Raw genomic sequence first — 8,807 nt, 5'->3', positions numbered from 1 at the left:
AAGCCCGAGGACTGGCACACCTCTGGGCTAAGGGGTTGGTATGCTCGGCCTCCCCTCTGGAAGTCTAAAAATAATTAGAAATATTTCTAAGTTCGACAACGAGCACTGGCAGAACTGGATCAAAGACTTCCATACACCCCGGTGATGCGAAGTTTCAAGCCCGAGGAGTGGCACACCTCTGGGCTAAGGGGATGGTTTGGGTTGCCTCCCCTCTGGAGGTCTAAAATGACTTCCATGGACCCCGGTGATTCGAATTTAAAGCCCGAGGACTGGCACACCTCTGGGCTAAGGGGATGGTTTGGGTTGCCTCCCCTCTGGAGGTCTAAAATGACTTCCATGGACCCCGTTGATGCGAATACACAAGCCCGAGGACTGGCACACCTCTGGGCTAAGGGGATGGTTTGGGTTGCCTCCCCTCTGGAGGTCTAAAATGACTTCCATGGACCCCGTTGATGCGAATACACAAGCCCGAGGAGTGGCACACCTCTGGGCTAAGGGGATGGTTTGGGTTGCCTCCCCTCTGGAGGTCTAAAAATGACTTCCATGGACCCCGTTGATGCGAATACACAAGCCCGAGGACTGGGACACCCTCTGGGCTTAAGGTGGAGGTAAGCCCGGCCTCCCCTCTTTATTAAAAAAAAACTCTAAGTCCCAACGGCAAATGCCAGAGCTTTAAGCCGAAACTCAAGAGAGTTCGATCGGTATAACTGACTTGACTATCTGCCCTTAGCCCCCGATGGTTCATTCTATATATGCCCGGAGAAGTGGCTGGTTTCCGGGGCCAAAAAAGCCAAATGGTCTCCTATATTCATGCGACGGGTGCCTAAAGGTAAGTTTACCGCCCCCAGTGAACTGCCTAAGGTCCATAGGCCTCCGACCACTGCTCCCTTAGCGGGGCGGTGGAACGGGCCGCCCGCCGACAAAGTTAACTGTTAAACCCATTTAATTTCAATGACCTTTAGTTCCAACTCCCTCCCTGGGGGGGATTGGTTCTATATATGCCCGGAGAAGTGGCTGGTTTCCGGGGCCAAAAAAGCCAAATGGTCTCCTATATTCATGCGACGGGTGCCTAAAGGTAAGTTTACCCACCCCGGTGAACTGCCTAAGGTCCATAGGCCTCCGACCACTGCTCCCTTAGCGGGGCGGTGGAACGGGCCGCCCGCCGACTAAGTTAACCCATAACCACTGATCGTTTAAGTCTTAAGGCCGGTCGGACCTCGTAAAAAGTCTCCCTCTGGGAGGATCACCCAATCTCCACCCCCCCTCCATCTCCAAACCGAAGCAAGTACCACACGGGAACACTCTGTTTGGGGATTCAGAAATAAATGTATTTATTTCGCAGTAAAACATATCAAAGCCACGGGGGTGCAGAAACACGGAGTGAATCCCGGCTGGGTTGCGCTTTGAAGAGGGTCCGGTTCAGGCCGTTTCGAGGGCGGAAAGACGGTTCTCACGAGCCCGCATCACATCGGCCGCAGAGAGGCCGGCTCGGTAGAAGGCCCGGGCAGTGATGTTGGAGTGGCACATGCTTGTCGTCACTCGATCTCTATCTTCGGCCGGCAGAGTCGAAACCTGAAACAGAGGTGCGAGGTGTCAGAAGTAGGAAGGCCGGGGTTAAGAGCCCACATAAGTCGGATTAAGTTCAACACTCACTTGGTTCGAAACAGCCGTGCGGATCAGGTTGAAGGCCACCGCGCCTCCGAGGCCCGCATCCGTCCACGCGATCCGAAGCAGTGAGTTTGGCTTGCGCAGCTGGTTCCCCCTGTCCAAGAACACGAACCCGTCCCGGGCCCCGTGTAAGTCGCTGAGTGCGGTCAACCAGGCCAGCTCTGTGGCAGACAACCCGATCGGAGCGTCCCCGAACGAGGCGTTGGTCTTGTGTTCACGAACATAAACCACGAAGCCGGTGCCATCCGTGGTGCTGGCTTGCCTCAACTCTCCAACCGTCAGGTTGAGAAACACAACCGACCGGTGACCGGTTAAGACAGACAAAAGGCCGAGCAGGTACCCCTGGAGCATCCGTAGCGTCGACCGGCGGGCGGTGTCCCCCGTCCGGGCCGCGTCTATGAGCTCTGGGATTCGGGTCTTAGCGTGGCTTAGGAAGACCCTGAAATCCGAAGGTTGCGGCAAGCGACTCAGCTTCGCTCTCTTCACGCGCTGGCGATGGCCCAGAATCGTGCGTGCGATGTCCCGATGAGCCTTGGCGAAGGTCAGCTTCAGCCTCTGGAGCTCTTCGGGGCTGACCCCGGCGGTCTCTGGGTCGAAGGCAGCGACGTGGGAGACGAACGCCTTGGCGCTGTGCAGGTAACACTTAACGGTTGTCGAAGCGTAACCCAGTTTCTGAAGGCTCTGTACCCAAGTGGGAACGTTCGTGTGATGGACGAAAGACAGGTCTGTGAATTGGCAGCCGGGCGGGGCGCAGTGAAGCAGGAACCGAATAACGTGGCCCCGTCGCTGGCGAGAGTTCTCGATGTCCTTCGGTGACGCGTCGACCCGCAGGTAGAACTTCTGAAAGTCGTCTACCGAACGGCTGACGTAGGTGTCCCGAAACCGATGCGGGATCACGAGCTGCCTCCCCCGGGAGGTTCGCCGTGCCCGCTCGGTCTCTGAATCCGTGTCCGAGGTGGATTCGGCAGGGGAAGACTCGCTCGGTTGGTAGTCGCTGTCGACCGGCTCCGGCGTGGCTTGGCCCGTAGTGGCTTGGCCCGGGGAGGCTTGGTCCGGCGAGGCTGGGTCCGGCGAAGCTGGGTCCGGCGTGTTGGGTCCCGGCGTGCTTGGGCCCGGCGTGCTTGGGCCCGGCATGGCTGGGTCCGGCATGCTGGGGCCCGGCGTGCTGGGGCCCGGCGAGGCTGGATTCGGGGAACAGGATACCGAGGGCGGTGGAGGGTTCCGCGGCTTAGACTGTTGATAGCGACGCAGAAGGTGGATGGTGCGAAGGCGTCGAGCGGCAGAGAGAGCGATCCGAAGGGCGAGGCCTTTGAGGGAATGCGCCGAGCCCAGGTGATCCGCCGGCGAAGAGAGAGACGGCAGGCCGCAGAGAGGGCAGTCGAGCTGGGACGAATTCTCCCCACTTTGGTCCAGTCCCCGGAGAAAGTCAATGTCGGCAGATCCAAGGCGGTGGAAGGTGGTATAATGGGAAGTCAGATCCGTAATGGCTTGCTCGCAGAGCGGGCAAGCATCAGGCGTGGTTGGCTCCGGCGTGCTTGGGTCCGGTGAGCTTGGGTACAGCATGGTTGGGTCCGGCGTGCTTGGGTCCGGCGTGCTTGGGTCCGGCGTGTTCGGGTCCGGCGTGTTCGGGTCCGGCGTGTTCGGTCCCGGCGTGCTCGGTCCCGGCGTGCTCGGTCCCGGCGTGTTCGGTCCCGGCGCGCTCGGTCCCGGCGTGCTTGGTCCCGGCGGCGAGGCTGGATTCGGGGAACGGGATCCCGAGGGCGGTGGAGGGTTCCGCGGCTTAGACTGTTGATAGCGACGCAGAAGGTGGAGGGTGCGAAGGCGTCGAGCGGCAGAGAGAGCGATCCGAAGGGCGAGGCCTTTGAGGGAATGCGCCGAGCCCAGGTGATCTGCCGGCGAAGAGAGAGACGGCAGGCCGCAGAGAGGGCAGTCGAGCTGTGATGAATTCTCCCCGCTTCGGTCCAGTTCTCGGAGGAAGGCTGCGTCGTCCGGTCCGAGTCTGTGGAAGATGGTAAAGTGGAAAGTCAGATCCGTAGCAATGGCTTGTTCGCAAAGCGGGCAGCTATCCATGGTGAGAGACTGACGGCTCCGAGTGAAGGCGACCCCTTATATAGCCCCCGGTTCGTGCATAATTAGGGGTTATGGGCGTTGATTGCTCCCGTTCGCGTTCGACGTTCGCCCATCTTGGGTGTATGAACCAGTGAGAACCAAGACCGATAGCGTATTACTGCCAAAATTAGTCCCGGTTTCCGAGCCAGGTGCCGGGCAGAGCGATGGGGAGTGGTCCCCAAGGTCCGTGGGGCCTACCACTGTCATAAATCCGAGTGGCTTCCACTCGGTCCGCCTCGACCGGGTACCTTTAAGGTCAAGTCCCAACCCCGGATCTCGTATCACGGTGGTATTGGGACTGCCTGTGGGTCTATAGGCCACCGACCATCTGCCCACTTGTGGGGCGGGTGGAACGGGCCGCCCCGTCGATTGTTATAAGCCCGTTGTGTCCACCCCGATGATTCGTTCGATGTATGCCTGGGAAGGTAAAACATTCCTGGGCATGGGGGGTCGAGCGTATGAGGGGTTTCCCCCGTCCCGAAAGAGAGAGTTTTCCGACCGATGATTCGTTCGATATGCCTGCCCGGGGAGGGTCAACTTCCCTGGGCACCGGGGGGTCGAACGTATGAGGATTGTCCCCCTTTTTAAACCCATAAATTTGCCCGTGCGCGAGTCGACGGGGCCGCGTAACCCCCCGAGGCGTTGGCCGGCGGTCATCCGCCGGTCCGTGGGATCTCCCGACCTTTCCCCTCCTTTGAGCGGGACGTGGGAGCGCACCACCGGGCCCCCGGCTGGAAACGGCCGGAGGCAAAGAGCGCATTAGAGGTGACACGGATCGGTCTTCCACAGACCGCGGCTGGAAGTTCGCAGGGTCGGCCTACGGGATCCGACCCTTCGTCTTCTTAAACGCAGACTTCCGTAGGCTCCGGGGGGCGAAACCGTAAACCTTTGCCGACCTCCTCGCACTGCGAGGGGGCCAGGATTTGCGGCTTGTCCGCGTATCGGTCCTACCAAGGACCGCGGCTGGAAGTTCGGTGGTGAGCCCTCGACCTTACGAGATTGAGGGCAAAACCCTTCGTCTTCTGAACATCAGACGGCTCCGGTGGTGGCGTACCGTAAAAACCTATGCCGACTTCCTCGCGCTTTGAGGGGGCCAGGATTCTCTTCCATTCTCTTCCCTTAACGGCTGTCCTTCACGGCCGTTCGAGCTCGGTATACGCGGAGCACCAGGGGCAGGCTTCTAAGCCTAAATACAGTGCTTAGAGCGATCCTCCCCACCTTGTGCTCCCAGCCTCCATGGCTCGTGGATGCCCGTAAGAGGCATGTCCGCTTGTCCAGAACGGTTCCGAGGGGGACTTAGTCGGCCGGTCGATCCAACAGTAGGTCCGTTCAACGTCCGCGTCGGTGGTGCCTTAGGGTCGGGATCCGTTTGAGGGAAGGACCCGGCCCCTAGCCTGCACCGTCCGGGCGAGAATCATACGTTTTCCAAGTTGCCAAGTCGATTGCAGACCCCCACAGCGGGGTCGCGTTCGATCCTCTTCGCTGGTGTCCCCTGAGATCACTCTCACGGGCTCCATGCGCCCCCTCTCTTTCCCCGTCCGGGGTTTGAGATCCAAGGGGGGTCGGTCTGGTTGATCCTGCCAGTATTATATGCTTGTCTCAAAGATTAAGCCATGCAAGTCTAAGTACACACGGGTTTTGGTACAGTGAAACTGCGAATGGCTCATTAAATCAGTTATGGTTCCTTTGATCGCTCCACACGTTACTTGGTATAACTGTGGTAATTCCAGAGCTAATACATGCAAACGAAGCGTTGGAAGGGTTCTGGGGGTCGGCGTGAAATGCTCTCCCGGCCCCTGTCCCCCGGATACGTGCATTTATCAGAACCGAAAAACCCTCCCGGCTCCGGTCGGGTCGCTTTGGTGACTCTAGATAACCTCTGGCCGATCGTTAAGCCCTCCGGGGCGGCGACGTATCATTCGAGTGTCTGCCCTATCAACTTTCGACGGTAGGCTACGTGCCTACCGTGGTGACCACGGGTAACGGGGAATCTGGGTTCGATTCCGGAGAGGGAGCCTGAGAAACGGCTACCACTTCCAAGGAAGGCAGCAGGCGCGCAAATTACCCATTCCCGACACGGGGAGGTAGTGACGAAAAATATCGATGCGGGTCCTATGAACCTGTGGAGCGTAATCGAAATGAACTCAATCTATGTCCGTGAGTGATGACCCATTGGAGGGCAAGTCTGGTGCCAGCAGCCGCGGTAATTCCAGCTCCAATAGCGTATGCTAAAGTTGCTGCAGTTAAAAAGCTCGTAGTTGGATGTGGGGACAGGTCTCGGATCCCCTGTACTGTCCGGGATGGCGTGGGGAGCTCCTTCGGGGGTGACCCCCTGTCTCTGGGTGGATGTTGGGACCTGGTCCCTACCCGCCGGTGTCCTCTGCTCGCCGGCCGCGGAGAAGCCCTTAGCTGGGTACTTCACTGCGGTGCACGGTGGGTTGGAGGGTCCGGAGCGTTTACTTTGAATAAAGCAGAGTGCTCAAAGCAGGCCGACACGTGCCATGTCTGACTGAGCTAGGAATAATGGAATAGGGCCCTTCCGCGGGGCTTCGGGGTCTCTCCTTCGGGACGGCTGGTCGTTCCGGAGTGGGGCTCCGGGGCTTCCACGGTCCTGTTTCGTGGGTTTTAAGGACCGAGGGCAATGATTAAGAGGGACGGCCGGGGGCATCCGTACCACACCGATAGAGGTGAAATTCGTTGACCGGTGTGGGACGAACGAAAGCGAAAGCATTTGCCAAGAATGTTTTCATTAATCAAGAACGAAAGTCGGGGGAGCGAAGACGATCAGATACCGTCGTAGTTCCGACCGTAAACTATGCCGACCCGCGATCCGGCGGCGTGAGGCTAGCGACCATGACCCGCCGGGCAGCGTGAGGGAAACCACGAGTCTTTGGGCTCTGGGGGGAGTACGGTTGCAAAGCTGAAACTTAAAGGAATTGACGGAAGGGCACCACCAGGAGTGGAGCTTGCGGCTTAATTTGACTCAACACGGGGAATCTCACCCGGCCCGGACACGGTAAGGATTGACAGATTGATGGCTCTTTCTTGATTCTGTGGGTGGTGGTGCATGGCCGTTGGGAGTTCGTGGAGCGATTCGTCTGGTTAACTCCGATAACGGACGAGACCCTGTGCCTTAAAAAGTTACACGGCCCTCCCTTGGGTCCCTGTGGGGGCTTGCGGCCCGAGGGGTTCGTCGGTCGGTGGCCGAACTTCTTAGAGCGATCCGGGGCAAGGCAAAGCCGTATGAGATTCGGGGCCATAACAGGTCTGTGATGCCCTTAGACGCCCGGGGCCGCACGTGAGTTACACTGGCTGGTTCAGCATGTGCATCCATCCTATGCCGAAAGGCCTGGGCAATCCTATGAACGCCTTCCCCGCTGGGGATAGGGGATTGTAACTTTTCCCCTTGAACGAGGAATTCCAAGTAGTCGCGGGTCACCAGCCCGCGTCGATTAAGTCCCTGCCCTTTGTACACACCGCCCGTCGCTACTACCGATTGGATGGCCTGGTGAGGTCCTCGGACCGTCTCCGAGGTGCCCCTTTACCGGGGGGTTGCCTCGTTGAGGTGGGAAGTCGATCGAACCTGGGCATCTAGAGGGAGTAAAAGTCGTAACAAGGTTTCCGTAGGGGAACCTGCGGAAGGATCATTAACGGTGACCTGGCCACGGCCGGTTGTCGAGTCGGACTCGAGAGGCCAAACCTCCCCCGGCGGGTACCTTCAAGGTATGGACCGCAGAAGCCTCGTACCTTTCGTCGTCGGCCGACGTGAGTCTCTCCCCCTCCGGGTGGGTGGACGTAGCGAGCCGGCTTCGGAACTCGGGGTTATGCGAGGACCGCCTTAGGTGCATAGGTACCCCGGTCCGCCCCCCTCGTTCGCGGGGGGGAGAGTGGCGCCGGAGCCGCCCGCCGGGTCGTTAAACCAACCATTGATCGTTGAAGGCTTGATTGTGCGTGCGCGAGTCAAAGGGGCTTACTCACCCCCAGGGCGTTGGCCGGTGCTCGCCGGCCTCGGTGGGATCTCCCTGAACCCATCCCCCCGGCACAGGGGGTGGTGGTGGACGGGAGCGTACCGCCGGGCGAAACTCTTTCCCCTCACGGGGTTGGAGCGGAGCTTAAGAGCGCATGCAAATACCCCGATGTTGGCTTCGCAGAGACGGACCGTATAATAGTCTAAGGCCGGTGCGCGAGTTGAAGGGGCCTCACGAACCCCGGATGCGTTTAAACACCCGAAGGAGACGGCCGGTGCCCGCCGGTCCTGACTAGGTGGGATCTACCCAGCGCCTTCCCCTAAGCGGGGGACTTGGGAGCGTACCACCGGGCCTCGCTCATACCCTCCGGGGTGGAGAGCTTGGCTTTGAGCGCACGCCTGAATGCCTTAGACCGGGACCCGTAACGCAGCGAACCAAACCCTGGGCCTCGCCGGGAACGGTGGGGCCTAGACCCGGTCTCCTAAACCACGTAAGTCTCGGGCACCTACTCGGGCGATCGTCCCCCGGGCCGTAACTCCTCGGTCCGGTGGTGACGCCCAGGTTCAATGACCTTCCCCCCTCCACGGGGGGGAAGGCACCCGGCTTGAAATATTGTCAAACGTTGTCTCGTGTTCGAATGGCTTCCTTCGCCCGGCCTGTAACGGGCCGGGCACAAACCTCATACAACTCTTAGCGGTGGATCACTTGGCTCGTGCATCGATGAAGAACGCGGTAACCTGCGTTAAATAATGTGAATTGCAGAACACAGATCATCGATATTTCGAACGCACATGGCGGCCGCGGGGGTCCATCCCGCGGCCACGCCTGTCTGAGGGTCGGTTTACCCATCGATCGGTCTTCCTAGACCGCGGCTGGGAGTTCGCAGGGCCTCCACCTCGGACGGCCCTTCGTCTCCCTAAACCCAGACTCGGGCCTTAAACCCGACGTGTGGCGAGAGCTCCGGACGTAGGGAGAGCCATTAGGTCCGGGTCCAATCCGTCATAGTCTCTCCCCGCTGGGCTCTCCGCCGCCGTCGGAGAGTGGGTACCGTAATACGGCGAG

General features: G+C 59.6%; 1 non-coding gene across 1 annotated transcript; it reads left to right on the top strand.

The window, feature by feature from the left end:
• Positions 1–8,430: 8,430 nt before the first annotated feature.
• On the top strand, positions 8,431–8,584 carry LOC136685936 (5.8S ribosomal RNA). The gene has a single exon (XR_010800222.1). It is a non-coding gene; the product is annotated as a 5.8S ribosomal RNA (ribosomal RNA).
• Positions 8,585–8,807: the final 223 nt, after the last annotated feature.

Source organism: Hoplias malabaricus, unplaced genomic scaffold, assembly GCF_029633855.1.
Source record: "Hoplias malabaricus isolate fHopMal1 unplaced genomic scaffold, fHopMal1.hap1 scaffold_451, whole genome shotgun sequence".
NCBI classification, from domain to species: Eukaryota; Metazoa; Chordata; class Actinopteri; order Characiformes; family Erythrinidae; genus Hoplias; species Hoplias malabaricus.
Note: the sequence above shows the minus strand (reverse complement) of the source record. Positions and strands in the feature narration are given on the sequence as shown.